General features: G+C 38.0%; 1 long non-coding RNA gene across 1 annotated transcript; it reads right to left on the bottom strand.

The window, feature by feature from the left end:
• Positions 1 to 5,978: 5,978 nt before the first annotated feature.
• On the bottom strand, positions 5,979 to 17,667 carry LOC133541368 (uncharacterized). The gene is made up of 3 exons (XR_009803850.1): positions 17,527 to 17,667; positions 6,251 to 6,486; positions 5,979 to 6,167 (listed from the first exon to the last, which is right to left on the bottom strand). It is a non-coding gene; the product is annotated as an uncharacterized LOC133541368 (long non-coding RNA).
• Positions 17,668 to 18,203: the final 536 nt, after the last annotated feature.

Here is an 18,203-nt window from a genome sequence, read left to right as displayed (position 1 = left end):
GATTGCCTCGTCAGTTGCTTTATGGTCAGCTCCTTTCAGCCAGCAGAAAGCCCGGAGGACAAAAGCTGCGGTACAAAGACCAACTGAAAGGGATATTGAAGAGCTGCAACATCAAACCCCTGCAACTTCAGACAGCTGCAGCTAATTGATCGCTCTGGCGTTCGCTGTTGCATGACGAGGTCATGTTCCTGGAGGAGTGTCGGAACCAACAATGGAGGGATCAGCGGAGGCGAAGACACCACCCTGCAATTCCAAAATCACCCCAGCCCCCTGATCCAGGCCTGACATGTCCCCATTGTGTCAGGACGTGTGGTTCCAGGATTGGACTTCATAGTCATATGGAGTGGCATCGTCGCCAGCAACGATAGCCACCCACCAGAGCAACAAAATGGAAGCTACGTCATCTTCGATACGATGGACCGCCTAAGAGAAGAGAGGATGTATGTATATATGTATGTATGTATATATTTATATGTATATATATTAGGGCTGAGAGTCTTTGGGTGTCCCACGATTCGATTCAATATCGATTCTTGGAGTCACGATTCGATAATATATCGATTTTTTTCGATTCAACGCGATTCTGTATTCATTCAATACAAAGGATTTTAGCAGGATCCACCACAGTCTACTGACATGCAAGCAAAGTAGTAGATTTGAAAAAAAAAGCTTTTATAATTGTAAAGGACAATGTTTTATCAACGTGAATGACTGCCTGCTGACTGCTTTTGTTGCAAAAAAGCTAAGTATCGTTCTGTGTGCTTTTAACTGTTTTGCAGATTTATTTTCAACTTCTCAAACATATTTAATAGTTCAATTTAACTTGCAAATCACCCGATCTCTGTCTCACCACTCCGCTCTCAGCTAGCTAGCGACTAAGCTAACGAAGCTAGCGGAGAAATGCAGCACCGGTCTGAAGGAAGCTAGTCCCCCGCCACCGTGACCACCACTTCCCGAAGACAGCTGGCACTCCACTCGGCGACAGAAAGTTCTGTGAGTATGGCTTCCTGCGCTTAGTGCACTTTACTCATGGATAGGTTGGCTATGCTAGAGAGCCGTGTCCGCCAGTTAGAGCAGTGTAATTTCGTAACTTTAGATGTTGCGGACACATCTGCTAGCGTTAGCTGTAGCGAGCTAACTAGCCCAGCTTGTAGCAGCCCTAAGCGTCCTACAAGCTGCGGTGTACCGGTTGAGACGCATAATAGATTTAGCCCTTTAGTTAGTCCTACACCCCAGTCTACCGGGCACCACACTTTAGTCATAGGGGACTACATCACCCGAAACATAAAGCTTAGCAAACCAGCCACAATTAAGTGTATTCCCGGGGGCAGAGCACCTGACATTGAAGCTAATCTTAAGGAGCTGACTCGCAACAGGCCTAGTAAACACGTACGACAGGCTAACCGCACCACTAGTTATGCGAACATAGATATACACGTTTGCTCCAATGACGTTAGGATGAGACAATCAGAGATTACAAAGAGAAACATAATCTCGCTAGAAAGATGTCCAGGCATCGAGTAATTGTTTCTGGCCCCCTGCCTGGGAGAGGCAATGATGAGAGATATAGCAGATTAGTCTCTCTTAACAAGTGGCTGGATAGCTTCTGTAGACAACAGGGACTTACGTTTATTGATAATTGGCCCTCTTTCTGGGGCAAACCTGGCTTGCTGAGGAGAGACGGCCTTCACCCTAACCAGGAAGGCGCTATCCTCTTGTCTTGGAACATAGATTTCGCATTGAGCCACATTTGACTAACTGCACGAGTGCAAGCCCGGTCACAAGCAATTGCAGAGCCTGCTAGCCTGGGTATGGAGTCAGTTAAATTAGAATTAGCCAGCGCCAGGCTGGATAAACCCTGTGCACATAGCAATTTTCTTAGAATAATAAACAACTCACATAATGGTTTTTCTGCTATGACTACGTCAGAGTTAGAAATGCGTTCTACTGAGGTGGCAAATTATGATGAGTTCAGTTTAACGCGGCACCAAGTAGACAATCTGAAAATTCCCGTCATATCAATTCCTAGATATGGTCGTAGCTATTTTAAGTACACTGCGCATAATAAACGCAACATTATTAATATTGCTACTACGGATCATTTTATCAACAACTCCTTAAAACAGCCCACTACCTATAATATGGGCTTTCTAGACATCAGATCATTGTCTCCCAAAACGTTATTAGTTAATGAGGTCATTAGAGACAACAATCTTAACGTCATCGGTCTTAGCAAAACCTGGCTTAAACCAGACAACTTTTTTGAAATAAATGAGGCATCTCCTCCTAACTATACGAATGCGCATATTGCCCGTCCCCTTAAAAGGAGGGGGGCGCACTAATATACAACGAAAACTTTAATTTTAGTCCTAACTTAAATAATAAATATAAATCGTTTGAGGTGCTTTCTATGAGGTCTGCCACACCACTGCCTCTGTGCCTGGCTGTTATCTACCGCCCCCGAGGGCCCTATTTGGACTTAATCAGTGAGTTCTCAGAGTTTGTTGCTGATCTAGTGACGCACGCCGATAATATAATCATAATGGGGGACTTTAATACCCATATGAATACCCCATCGGACCCAGCGTGCGTGGCGCTCCAGACTATAATCGATAGCTGTGGACTTACACAAATAATAAATGGACCGACGCATCACAGCGGTAATACGATATACCTAGTGCTTGTCAGAGGTATCACCGTTTCCAAAGTTATGATACTCCACTAAAGTAATGTCCGATCATTACCTTATAAAATTCGAGGTTCAGACTCATGTTCGGCTAGCTAATAATAATAATAAAAACTGCTATAGCAGCCGCAACATTAATGCTGCCACAACGACAACTCTTGCTGACCTACTGCCCTCGGTAATGGCACCATTCCCAAAGTATGTGGGCTCTATTGATAACCTCACTAACAACTTTAACCACGCCCTGCGCGAAACCATTGATAGTATAGCACCACTGAAGTTAAAAAAAGGCTCCAAAAAGGCGTACGCCATGGTTTACAGAAGAAATTAGAGCTCAGAAATTCTTATGTAGAAAGCTGGAACGCAAATGGCGCACGACTAAACTTGAGGTGCACCATCAAGCATGGAGTGATAGTTTAATAACTTATAAACGCATGCTTACCTTAGCTAAAACTAATTACTCCAATCTCATCCGCCTTAATAAAAACGATCCCAAATTTTTGTTTAGTACAGTAGCATCGCTAACCCAACAAGGGACTCCTTCCAGTAGCTCCACCCACTCGGCAGATGACTTTATGAAGTTCTTTAATAAGAAAATTGAACTTATTAGAAAGGAGATTAAAGACAATGCGTCCCAGCTACAACTAGGTTCTATTAACACAGATACGACTATATACGGCGGATACTGCTAATATCCAAAATAGTTTCTCTCGTTTTGATGAAATAACAGAAGAATTGTTACGTGTAAATGGAATAAAACAAACATGTTTATTTGACCCACTTCCTGGGAAACTTTTTAAGGACTTCTTTGTATTATTAGGTCCATCAGTGCTAAATATTATAAACTTATCACTTTCCTCGGGCACTGTTCCCCTAGCATTCAAAAAAGCGGTTATTCATCCTCTCCTTAAAAGACCTAACCTCGATCCTGACCTCATGGTAAACTACCGACCGGTGTCTCACCTTCCCTTTATTTCGAAAATCCTCGAAAAAATTGTTGCAAAGCAGTTAAATGAACACTTAGCGTCTAAAAATCTATGTGAAACCTTTCAATCCAGTTTCAGGGCAAATCACTCTACTAAGACAGCCCTCGCAAAAATGACTAATGATCCATTGCTAACGATAGATTCTGATGCGTCATCTATGTTGCTGCTCCTCAATCTTAGCGCTGCTTTCGATAGTCGATCACAATATTTTATTAGAGCGTATCAAAACACGAATTGGTATGTCAGACTTAGCCCTGTCTTGGTTTAACTCTTATCTTACTGACAGGGTGCAGTGCGTCTCCCACAACAGTGTGACCTCGGACTACGTTAAGGTAACGTGTGGAGTTCCCCAGGGTTCGGTCCTTGGCCCTGCACTCTTCAGCATCTACATGCTGCCGCTAGGTGACATCATACGTGTTAGCTTTCACTGTTATGATCATGACACCCAACTCTACATGCCCCCAAAGCTGACCCACACGCCGGATTGTAGTCAGCTGGAGGTGTGTTTTAATGAAATTAAACAATGGATGTCAGCTAACGTTTTGCAACTCATCGCTAAGGAAACGAAAATGCTGATTATCGGTCCTGCTGAACAAAGACACTCATTTAATAATACCACTTGTGACAACCAAACATTTATCCACGTATTTAATAAACCACCGTAACATTTGACAACCAATCAATTACACACCCATTTAATAAACCACCGTAACATGTGACAACCAAACAATTACACACCCATTTAATACAACCATAACATGTGACAACTAGGGGTGTAACGCTACACAAAAATGTTGGTTCGGTACATACCTCGGTTCAGAGGTCAGAGTTCGGTTCATTTTCGGTACAGTAAGAAAACAACAAAATATAAATTTTTTGATTTAACACATTTGATAAATCTTCCAGCAAAAATATTTTTCTTTGTGGAATATTTGATGTGAAGTAAATCGGAAACTTGGATAGGTCAATAATTCATAATATTAATTTTTATTCAATATTATGTTTTGAGCAATGACAGTTTGAAAGAAAAAAAAAACAGCTTTGTTTTATTAGTCAACATTGCAACTTTTTCTAAATTACATTTAGCCTTTAAGCTTTTTTATTTCACTTTTGTTTTGTTTATTTTAATAGTATTTTTAGAATGTGCCATGGGCCTTTAAAACATTAGCTGTGTTCCGCAAATGGCCTCCGGGGCACACTTTTGACACCCCTGCTATAGATAACAAAAAGTGATAAATGTATGGGTAAAAATCAGAGCCTAGCGACGCATGCGCGTTTATCATAAATCTCTCACTCTCTGTCTCTGGCCCGCCCTCACCAATGTTAACGCTGCATGCACCACTTTTTTGTTTTTAGCCCCTTTAACCCTGAACGTACATTGAAAATACACGCAACCATAACTTAAAATGCCAGACATTTGGGGCATTTAAGAAACTCCACCTGGACAGCTCCGCAAAGAGGACTTATCCCGTGAAAAGTGGAGGTGTGGTCAGTCTATCTACCAGTCGTTGCTAGCATGCTGTGTGTTTTTTTTTGATCGATTGAAACTTTTATTAGTAGATTGCACAATACAGTACATATTCCATTCAACACCCGAATACGTTTTTCAACTTGTTTAAGTCGGGGTCCACGTAAATGAATTCATGGTGCCTCGGTGTGCATTGTTTACACAACGTGCGATGCGCTACTTATATGTCCGTGTCGTTCAGTTCACCTCCGAACCAAACCGAAATCCCGTACCGAAACGGTTCAATACAAATAGACGTACCGTTACACCCCTAGTGACAACCAAACAATTACACAAAGCTACTCGATAAAGAATCTGGATATTATCTTCAACCCAACTCTCTCGTTTGAGTCACAAATTAAGTGTAACCAACACAACTTTCTTTTCAGTCACATTAGGAGTGTAAAACAGCCTTCTTTCATCTCCGTAATCTCCCTGAAATATGTCCTATTTTGTCCACTAGAGACTCTGAGATCATTATTAATCAGTTATTTACATCTCTCTACATTACTGTTATCTATTTTTTTCAGGCCTCCTTTTTTCTAGCATTAAATTATTAGTTGGTAGAAAATGCTGCTGTTATACTTTTAACAAGAAAGTTTGATCATATTACACCTATACTATATTGTCGTTGCGGTGCATGGTGTAAGAACAACATGAATGAACAAATGAATGACAAAAAAAGTAAGATTCTTTGACAGAACAGCGGGAAAAGAAGACTGCAGAGAGACGATGACGTTAGCTGCCAGCGTGTTTATTGAAAACTCAGTATGTGAGTGCAGTGTGTGATTACCTTAAAAGAGATGGAGTGTGACTATGTGTAAGTATTATCTGAGCGTGGTCACCAGAGGGTGTTGAGTGTGCGTGTTGAGATAGAGGTGGAAGTCCAAAAGGAGAAAAAGGCTTGGACGTCAGAGGGCAGGAGCGAGGTCTTGGTCCAGGAAGGCAAGAAGGAATCCAAAGGGGGTCCAGGTAGACGAAGAGGAAGCTGGAGGACGACAACACAAAAGACTGTAAACGCGACAGGAAGGGAACACAGGGAGCAAGAAGGCTGGAGATATGTTAGCTTACTGTACTGGTAGGAGAAACTACGTTCTGGCACCGGATCTCAAGACGCGCTGGATTATGAAGTCTGGTTGCTCATCACCGGCAGGTGTGTTGATTGCAGATCTCTTGCAGAGGCACACCCGCAGCGGAGAGAGAACACCTGTTGATGTGCTCCGCCATGCACTCAGTCCGCACAGCAGGAGGAGAAGCAGGAACGTGACCCATAACACATTGTGTAAGACTTGTGTACTGTTGTAGCGCTGCAGGGTGTAAGAATGAGAAATTAGTCACATGAATGAATAAATGGATAACATTAGGTAAGAGTGTTGCATTGCATAGTGGAATAAACCAATTTTGACCTTGTAGATATCAAAAACTGAGGAAACAAACACCATGAGGACACAAATTATATACATATTGACTTTGTATTGTAGATAACCAGACTCCAAAATTGACCTTGTAGATATCAAAAACCATTAAGACACAAATTAAATACATATTTAACATGTATTGTCGATGACAAGACCCCTAAAATTGACCTTGTAGAAAACAAAAACCATGAGGACACAAATTAAATACATACTGACCTTGTATTGTAGAAGACCAGACTCCTTAAAATTGACCTTGTAGATAACAAAAACCATGACAAAGGAAATACATATTGACCTTGTATTGTAGATGACCAGACCCCCAAAATTGACCTTGTAGATAACAAAAACCACGAGACACAAATAAAATTCATATTGACCTTGTATTATAGATAACCAGACCCCCAAAATTGACCTTGTAATTAATAGAAACCATGACAAATGAAATACATAGTGACCTTGTATTGTAGATGACCATACGTGCAAAAGTGACCTTGAAGATAAAAAGGACACAAATTAAATACAAATCGAACTTGGATTGTAGATGACCAGAACCCCAAAATTGACCTTGTAGTTAATAGAAACCATGACGACAAAATACATAAACTTATTGTAGATATCAAAAACATTAAAACAAAGGCCAAACCCTAACCCTAAAAAAGAAAAAGTCCCGAAATACATACCAACCTTGTAGTAACAAAAACCATGACAAATAAAATACAAATTGACCTCGTATTGTAGATTACCAGACTCTTTAAAATTGACCTTGTAGATAAAAAACATGACAAATTCATATTGACTTTGTAGTTAAAAACCATGACAAAAAAAATACATATTGACCTTGTATTATAGATGATCAGACGCCCCCCAAAATTGACCTTGTTGTTAATAGAAACCATGACACAAATAAAATATACATTGACCTTGTATTAGATATCAAAAACCATGAAGAAACAAAAACAATGACAATATACGTACTGACCGTGTAGTTAAAATACAAATTTACCTTGTATTTTTGATGCCCACACTCCTTAAAATTTACCTTGTAGATAACAAAAATCATGACAAATTAAATACATATTGACCTTGTATTGTAGATATCACAAACCATGAGGAAACACAGTGACACAGGTTAAATACTTACTGACCATGTAGTTAAAAACCATGACACAAATAAAATACAAATTTACCTTGTATTGTAGGTGACCAGATTCTTTAAAATTGACCTTGTAGATAAAAAACATGACAAAAAAAAAAAATACATATTGACCTTGTATTATAGATGATCCCACACCCCCCAAAATTGACCTTGTTAATAAAAAACATGACAAATGAAATACATATTAACCTTGGATTGTAGATATCAAAAACCACGAGGAAACAAAAACAGTGACACAAGTTAAATACATACTGACCTTGTAGTTAAAAACCAGGACACAAATAAAATACACATTTACCTTGTATTGTAGATGAACAGACTCCTTCAAATTGGCCTTGTAGATAAAAACCATGACAAATGAAATACATATTAACCTTGTATTGTAGATATCAAAAACCATGAGGAAAAAAAAAAGGCCTAAATACATACCGACCTTGTAATAACAAAAACCATGACAAATAAAATACAAATTTACCTTGTATTGTAGAAGACAAGACTCCTTAAAATTGACCTTGTAGATAACAAAAACCATGACAAAGGAAATACATATTGACCTTGTATTGTAGATGACCAGACCCCCAAAATTGACCTTGTAGATAACAAAAACCACGAGACACAAATAAAATTCATATTGACCTTGTATTATAGATAACCAGACCCCCAAAATTGACCTTGTAATTAATAGAAACCATGACAAATGAAATACATAGTGACCTTGTATTGTAGATGACCATACGTGCAAAAGTGACCTTGAAGATAAAAAGGACACAAATTAAATACAAATCGAACTTGGATTGTAGATGACCAGAACCCCAAAATTGACCTTGTAGTTAATAGAAACCATGACGACAAAATACATAAACTTATTGTAGATATCAAAAACATTAAAACAAAGGCCAAACCCTAACCCTAAAAAAGAAAAAGTCCCGAAATACATACCAACCTTGTAGTAACAAAAACCATGACAAATAAAATACAAATTGACCTTGTATTGTAGATTACCAGACTCTTTAAAATTGACCTTGTAGATAAAAAACATGACAAATTCATATTGACTTTGTAGTTAAAAACCATGACAAAAAAAATACATATTGACCTTGTATTATAGATGATCAGACGCCCCCCAAAATTGACCTTGTTGTTAATAGAAACCATGACACAAATAAAATATACATTGACCTTGTATTAGATATCAAAAACCATGAAGAAACAAAAACAATGACAATATACGTACTGACCGTGTAGTTAAAATACAAATTTACCTTGTATTTTTGATGCCCACACTCCTTAAAATTTACCTTGTAGATAACAAAAATCATGACAAATTAAATACATATTGACCTTGTATTGTAGATATCACAAACCATGAGGAAACACAGTGACACAGGTTAAATACTTACTGACCATGTAGTTAAAAACCATGACACAAATAAAATACAAATTTACCTTGTATTGTAGGTGACCAGATTCTTTAAAATTGACCTTGTAGATAAAAAACATGACAAAAAAAAAAAATACATATTGACCTTGTATTATAGATGATCCCACACCCCCCAAAATTGACCTTGTTAATAAAAAACATGACAAATGAAATACATATTAACCTTGGATTGTAGATATCAAAAACCATGAGGAAACAAAAACAGTGACACAAGTTAAATACATACTGACCTTGTAGTTAAAAACCAGGACACAAATAAAATACACATTTACCTTGTATTGTAGATGAACAGACTCCTTCAAATTGACCTTGTAGATAAAAACCATGACAAATGAAATACATATTAACCTTGTATTGTAGATATCAAAAACCATGAGGAAAAAAAAAAGGCCTAAATACATACCGACCTTGTAATAACAAAAACCATGACAAATAAAATACAAATTTACCTTGTATTGTAGAAGACAAGACACCTTAAAATTGACCTTGTAGACAACTAAATCCATGGACACTAATTAAATACAAATTTACCTTGCATTGTACATGACCAGAGCCCCCCAAAACATGTAATTAATAGAAACCATGACAAATGAAATACATATTGACCTTGTATTGTAGATGACCAGACCCGCAAAAGTGACCTTGAGGACGAAAAGGACACAAATTAAATACAAATCGAACTTGGATTGAAAATGACCAGAACCCAAAATTGACCTTGTAGTTAATAGAAACCATGATGACACAAAATAGACGAATTGTAGATATCAAAAACATGAGGAAACAAAAAACACAAACTAAATACATACTGACCTTTTATTGTATAAGACCAAAACCCCGCAAATTGACCTTGTAGTTAACAAAAACCATGACAAATAAAATATTTACCTTGTATTGTAGATTACCAGACTTCTTAAAATTGACCTAATAGATAACAAAAACCATGACAAATGAAATACATATTAACCTTGTATTGTAGATATCAAAAACCAAGAGGAAACAAAAAAAGGCCCAAAATACATACAGACCTTGTAACAAAAACCATGAGAACAAATAAATTCAAATTTACTGTAGAAGACAAGACTCCTTAAAATTGACCTTGTAGACAACAAAATCCATGGACACTAATTAAATACAAAATTTACCTTGTATTATAGATGACCTGACATCTTAAACTTGACCTAATAGATAAAAACCATGACAAATAAAATACATATTAACCTTGGATTGTAGATATCAAAAACCACGAGGAAACAAAACAAAAAAAGCCCAAAATACATACCAACCTTGTAGTAACAAAAACCATGACAAATAAAATACAAATTTACCTTGTATTATAGATGACCTGACATCTTAAACTTGACCTAATAGATAAAAACCATGACAAATAAAATACATATTAACCTTGGATTGTAGATATCAAAAACCACGAGGAAACAAAACAAAAAAAGCCCAAAATACATACCAACCTTGTAGTAACAAAAACCATGACAAATAAAATACAAATTTACCTTGTATTGTAGATGACCAGATTCTTTAAAATTGACCTTGTAGATAACAAAAAACATGGCAAATTAAATATTGACCTTGTAGTTAAAAACCATGACAAAAAAAAAAGACATATTGACCTTGTATTAGAGATGAGACAACCCCCAAAATAGACCTTGTTGTTAATAGAAACCATGACACAAAATATACATTGACCTTGTATTGTAGATATCAAAAAACATGAGGAAACAAAAACAATGACACAATATACAGACTGACCTTGTAGTTAAAATACAAATTTACCTTGTATTTTTGATGCCCACACTCCTTAAAATTTACCTTGTAGATAACAAAAACCATGACAAATGAAATACATATTGACCTTGTATTGTAGATATCACAAACCATGAGGAAACAAAAACAGTGACACAGGTTAAATACATAGACCTTGTAGTTAAAAACCATGACACAGGTTAAATACATACTGACCCTGTACTGTAGATGACTAGACCCCACAAAATTGACTTCTAAGATAAAAACCATGACAAAAAAATACATTTACCTTGTATTGTAAATATCAAAAACCATGAGGAAAAAAAAAACAATGACAAAACCCCCCACAAATTGACCTTGTAGTTATAAACTTTGGTCAATATGTATTCTATTCGTCAAAGTTTTTGTTGACTACAAGGTCAATTTGTGGGGGGTTTTGTGTCATTGTTTTCGATATCTACAATACAAGGTCAATGTGTATTTTATTTGTTTCCTCATGGTTTTTGTTAACTACAAGGTCAATTTTGGGGGGGAAGGGGAGTCTGGACATCTACAATACAAGGTAAATATGTATTTTATTCGTCAGACTCCCCTTCCCCCCCAAAATTGACCTTGTAGTTAACAAAAACCATGAGGACACAAAATACATATCGACCTTGTATTGTAGATATCAAAAATCATGAGGAAACAAAAACAGTGACACAAGTTAAATACATACTGACCTTGTAGTTAAAAACCATGACAAATAAAATACAAATTTACCTTGCACTGTAGATAAACACTCCTTAAAATTGACCTTGTAGATAACAAAAACCATGACAAATGAAATACATTTTGACGTATTGTAGATGACTAGACCCCCAAAATTGACCTTGAAGATAAAAAAAAAAGAAAAAAAAAAAAAAGAAAATATACATAGACTTTGTATTGTAGACCAGACTCCACAAAATTGACCTTGAAGAAACAAAAAAAGTTTAGTTATTTTCAATTATTGCACCCACACAAGGAACCATTACATCAGCCTGGGGTGCAGCCTGAATGGAGAAACAAAAAACAGGGACGGAAAGGAATTTAGAACAAACATTTAAGACACATGAACACAAATCAAGTCATTTGCGGCAAAGAGGTGAGTTTTAAGCTGTGCTCTAAAAGTGTCCAGAGTGGTGGCGGACTTGACTTTCAGGGGGAGCTTATTCCATAGGCCAGGTACCATCATTGAAAATGCACGGTCTCTCTTTGTCACTAGGTTTGACTGTGGGACCTTCAAGGTCATCTGGTTGTCAGATCTGAGGCAACGACCAAGCCTGGAGCTGATAGGTTGGTCCAGGAGATGTTTGATGTAAGCTGGGGTAAGACCACGGAGCGCTTTGAAGACATACGTAAGGATCTTAAATTTAACTCTGTGCTTCACCAGGAGCCAGTGAAGGGAGGAGAGGATGGGAGAAATGTGTTCCCTCATTTTTGTGCCTGTCACCAGCATTTTGTACCAACTGCATGCTATTTATGGTCTTGTCAGTGATCCCAGCATAGAGGGCATTCCATTAGTCCAGTCTGCAGAAGATGAGCATGAACACGACCCTCTAAGTCACTGGGGGAAGAGGACAGACTTGAACTTGGCTATTGTGCACAGTTGGGGGGTTGGAGTTCCCTAACAGAAGAATTTCACTCTGTCATTGAGCTGCAGGAAATTTTGACATCCACTCTTTTATGTCCTGCAAGCAGTCCTTCAAATGGTCCAGTCCAGAGGGATCGTCTGTCTTGAGTGGAAGATAGATTTAGTATCATCAGTGTAGAAATGAAAGGAAATTTTATGGCGATGAATGACTTGGCTGAGGGAGAGCATGTAGATGGAGAACAGGATGGAACCCAGTATTGAGCCCTAGGGACCCCACAGGTGAGGTTGGCACAGCGGGAGGAATGTTTGGCTCTGTTCACAGAGAAGGTTCCGTTGTTGATGGAGGACGTAAACCAGCACAGGGCTATGTTAGTGATGCCGACCTCTTATTTCCCCAGATACACAATACATCCAACATTGGCCGGCCACACACACACACACACACACACACACACACACACACACACCAGCAGCAACTATCACCCCCCCCCCCCCCGCCTCGGGTGAAGGTAATGTAACTATTGTAAACCAGACTTTCAAACCAAGGATGGCACAACATTTATTTAAACCCCAAAATGTCAAAAGATGAACAACAAGAAAGCCAGCACCAACATCTCTGCAGATGTTTGGTGATGCATGGAGAGCTAAGAACCTTTTGTAAATACATCTTACATAAAGCATCACAAGAGCAAAAATATTCACAGCGTACTTTTCAGCTTGGAGATCACAACTTTGAAATGTCCCAACACCCAGCTTTTGACAACCATAGTAGGGCCAAATCAGTGAGGGCAGGTGTGTTCACCTGTAGCAAACACTCAGCCCCACCTTCATTCATCCATCCATTTCCTACCACTTATTTCCTTTGGGGTCACGGATACCTATCTCAGCTACAATCAGGCCGGAAGGCGGTGTACACCCTGGACAAGTCACCACCTCATCACAGGACCAACTTAACATCACAAAATGAAAATGCTACGCCCACCCTTCTTTCTTTCTTTCTCTAACCCTACTTTGGTCATGTGCAATACGTTTTCATAACATGGTCACTACTGCCTACTTTGTCTTGTTATATTCTTATTTTACTGGTATATATATATATATTTTTTTCCCCCCATTGTTGCTTTTTATTTTTTATTCTTATTGTAATATTTCTCTATTGTGTTTCCATTTAAACCCCCATTATTTACTTTTATTTAAATTGATCTCAACTCTGTACACTGCTGCTGGAATTTTAATTTTCCTGAAGGAATCAATAAAGTACTATCTATCTATGTTGACATTCACAAGATGCCTTCATGAAATGTATCTTTATCTCAGGACAAAAATAAACACTCCAAAACATATACATATGGATCCTATGTATTGTTAATGCTCATTGACATGCTCCACACATATGTATTATAAATGCTCATTGACATGCTCCACACGTATGCATTATAAATGCTCATTGACATGCTCCACACGTATGCATGTATGTATTGTTAATGCTCATTGACAGACTCCACATGCATGTATGTGTTGTTAATGCTTATTGACATGCTTGACATGACATACAAACATGTCAAGCCTGTCAATGAGCATCAACAATACATGTCAAGCATGTAAATGAGCATAAACAATACACACATTCATACATGCCGGGGCCTGTAAATGACCATAAACAATACATACATGTCGGGCATGTAAATGACCATGAATAATACATACATGCCGCGCCTGTAAATGACCATGAATAATACATACATGTCGGGCCTGTATACGAGCATAAATACATACATGTCAGGCCTGTAAAAGTGCATAAAACACTACATACATAAACATTGGCGTCGCACACGACCAACGCCAAACCAATTAGTCCGCCCTGAGATGGGTAGGTTTTGAGTTCAAACCCCGCCTAAGTCATACCAAAGACTATAAAAATGGGAGCCATTACTCCCCTGCTTGGCACTCAGAATCAAGGCTTGTAATTGGGGGTTTAATCACCCAAATTTATTCCCGAGCTCAGCCACCACTGCTGCTCACTGCTCCCCTCACCTCCCAGGAAGTGATCCAGGGTGAGGAGTCAAATGCAGATAATTTTGCCACACCTAGTGTGTGACAATTATTGGTACTTGAACATTGGCCTCAGGCTACCAACGCCAAACCAACATTAGCCTTGTCGACGACCGTCAGGAACAAGAGTGAAGCGTCTTGCTCAAGGACACAACGTACAAGACGAGGTCAATAGAAGGTGGGAATTGAACCAGGAATTAAAACTAGGGGAGACAGGACCTTCTCTGTGGTCGGCCCTAAGCTGTGGAACACTGTGCCCCTCCATACTCAAACTGCTCCCGATGTGGAGTGTTTTAAGTCTCGTCTTAAGACCCATTTTTATTCTTTGGCTTTTAACACTACGTGAGTTGTGTGGTCAAAAAATATAATCCTTTAAGTTTACAATTCAGAAAGTTTTATGAAGCATAATTGTAAGCACACTACCACAAAACACAAATTGCTAACCTCCAATGTTATGAACATTTTTTACAGTTGCATTGTATTGAAAATGAGGACATAGCAAAACATTTATTCCTTTAGTGGGAAAATATATACATAGAATAGAATGTACTTTATTGATCCTTGGGGGATATTCAACACCACAGTTCGCTCACAATGATATATATATATATATCATTGTGAGCGAACTGTGGTGTTGAATTTCCCCCAAGGATCAATAAAGTACATTCTATGTATATATTTATTATTATTAATTTTTATTCAGTCATTGGTGGAGCTTAAGATAGTATTCGAATGTTGTTTGTAATATTGTTGTGCCGCACTTTGGAAACATTTTGTTTAAATGTGCTATATACGGTAAATAAAGTGGATTGGAAGAATCCACAGGTTGCTGGCACGGTCACTCTACCAACCACGCAGTCCACAAAATAAACCAAAAAAACATTGACTTTGTATAGGACATATACTAATAAATAGGGCTGCGAATCTTTGGGTGTCCCACGATTCGATATCGATTCTTAGGGTCGCAATTCGATTATAATTCGATTGAACGCGATTCTCAATTCACAACAATATTTTTCCAATTGAAAAGGATTGTGTATTCAATACATAGATTTCAGCAGGATCTACCCCAGTCTGCTGACATGCTAGCAGAGTAGTAGATTTAAAAAAAATAGCTTTTATAATTGTAAAGGACAATGTTTTATCAACTGATTGCAATAATGTAAATTTGTTTGAGCTGTTAAACGTACCAAAAATATGACTTATTTTATCTTTGTGAAAACATTGGACACAATGTGTTGTCAAGCTTATGAGATGCCTTGCAAGTGTAAGCCACTGTGACACTATTGTTCTTTTTTATTATTTTTATAAATGTCTAATGATAATGTCAATGAGGGATTTTTAATCACTGCTTTGCTGAAATAATATTGATACTGTTAATCATTTTTGTTTCACTACTTTTGGTTTGTTCTGTGTGGTGTTTGTGTCTCCTCTCAATTGTTCTGTTTATTGCAGTTCTGAGTGTTGCTGGCTCAGCTTTGCTTTTGGAATTGGATTGCATTGTTATGGTATTGCTGTGTAGTGGTTTGTTGGGTTGATTAATTTAAAAAATATATTTTTTTCTTTTTTTAGTCGATTTTTCTTAAAATGAGAATTGATTCTGAATTGCACAATATGAAAATCGTGATTCTAATTCGAATTTATTTTTTTTCCACACCCCTACTAATAAATATCGAAATCTATAAAGCCCACACACACACACACCAAAAAGCAGCAACTATCACACCCTGCCTTGGGTGAAGGTCATGTAAGCATTGTAAACTGGACTTTCAAACCAAGGACGGCAAAACATGCAGTTTAACACTTTAACATTTATTTAAACCCCAAAATGTCAAAGGTGAACAACAACAACAACAACAAGAAGAAGAAAGCCAGCACCAACATCTCTGCAGATGTTTGGTGATGCATGGAGAGCTGACAACTTTATGTAAATACACCTTAAACAAAGCATCACAAGTGTAAAAGTATTCACAGCGTACTTTTGAGCTTGAAGATCCCAACTTTGAAATGTCCTTCTAAACACCCAGCTTTTGACAACCATAGTTGGACCAAATCAGTGAGGTCAGGTGTGTTCACCTGTAGCAAACACTCAGCCACACCTTGACTCTCTTAGCCAGCAGTTGAGAGCCATGGTGACCGACAGCTTGTCAGCAACTAAATGTGTCTTGTTTCTGCATGTTGTGTTCTTAACACGTGCATGTTTGTCACTAAATGTGTGTTTCTACATGTTGTGTTCCTAACACGTGCATGTTTGTCACTAAATGTGTGTTTCTACATGTTGTGTTCCTAACATGTGCATGTTTGTCACTAAATGTGTGTTTCTACATGTTGTGTTCCTAACATGTGCATGTTTGTCACTAAATGTGTGTTTCTACATGTTGTGTTCCTAACATGTGCATGTTTGTCACTAAATGTGTGTTTCTACATGTTGTGTTCCTAACATGTGCATGTTTGTCACTAAATGTGTGTTTCTACATGTTGTGTTCCTAACACATGTGCATGTTTGTCACTAAATGTGTGTTTCTACATGTTGTGTTCCTAACACATGTGCATGTTTGTCACTAAATGTGTGTTTCTACATGTTGTGTTCCTAACACATGTGCATGTTTGTCACTAAATGTGTGTTTCTACATGTTGTGTTCCTAACACATGTGCATGTTTGTCACTAAATGTGTGTTTCTACATGTTGTGTTCCTAACACATGTGCACGTGCAGTGCGAATCAAACAATTTTCAAGCAGCAATAAAGCACACAGTAGAAGCATCAAGACAAACAATAGAACGCCAGTGTAAAAGAGCAAACTGTCACAGCAACACAAACACAACTTTAAATCAGCAATAAAGCACACGGTAGAAGCATGAAGACAAACAATAGAACGCCAGTGTAAAAGAGCAAAGTATTACTCACTGCGAATAAAACCCGTCCGATCCACATCCGTCAAAAAAGAATAATGATGAAGCAGTGAAGGAGGGACTCAGGTGGAACTAAATACAACTAATTAAACGAGGAACAGGTGTGCAGACACGGAGCAGATAGTAAAGGTGCCACAAAAGATAGAGAGCAAACAGGAAACAGTGAGAAAATAAGAGCAGCAGGACAGGAAGTGATTTCAAAGACAGGAAAAGCAAACATGAGCAAAGTGTCAGTAGCACTTCTGACACATCTATATATATATTAGACCAGGGTCTCAGACACGCGAGATCTTATTTTGCGGCTCCCACGCTAATATGAAAGTTGAATGTTAGTGAGAGTTTGATATGAATGGTGCTTGACAGCGTTGTGGGCGGAGCTGAAGGAATCCACCAATCACGGTGTGCTATATGGCTCTCCAACAGTGACGTCACTTGTGTGACGCAGGCAGAGACAGGTTTGAAATAAAGTTAAAAACGATGATGCTGTGTTCCAAATTTAAGTTATTTGATGAATCTGAATGAGCCTATGGCTTTGTACTTTGTTTATTATGTATTCATTTCTTTGTATTCTATTTTCGTTACTTTGAATTTACAACGCCCTGGCGCTGTTTGGACTGTTTTTATGATGTTTTGTAATGTTTTATATTGTTGTTGGACTTACTGTTTGTAATT

The sequence above is a fragment of the Nerophis ophidion genome, linkage group LG23 (genome assembly GCF_033978795.1).
Source record: "Nerophis ophidion isolate RoL-2023_Sa linkage group LG23, RoL_Noph_v1.0, whole genome shotgun sequence".
NCBI lineage: Eukaryota > Metazoa > Chordata > Actinopteri > Syngnathiformes > Syngnathidae > Nerophis > Nerophis ophidion.
This window is presented reverse-complemented; position numbering and strand designations above follow the sequence as displayed.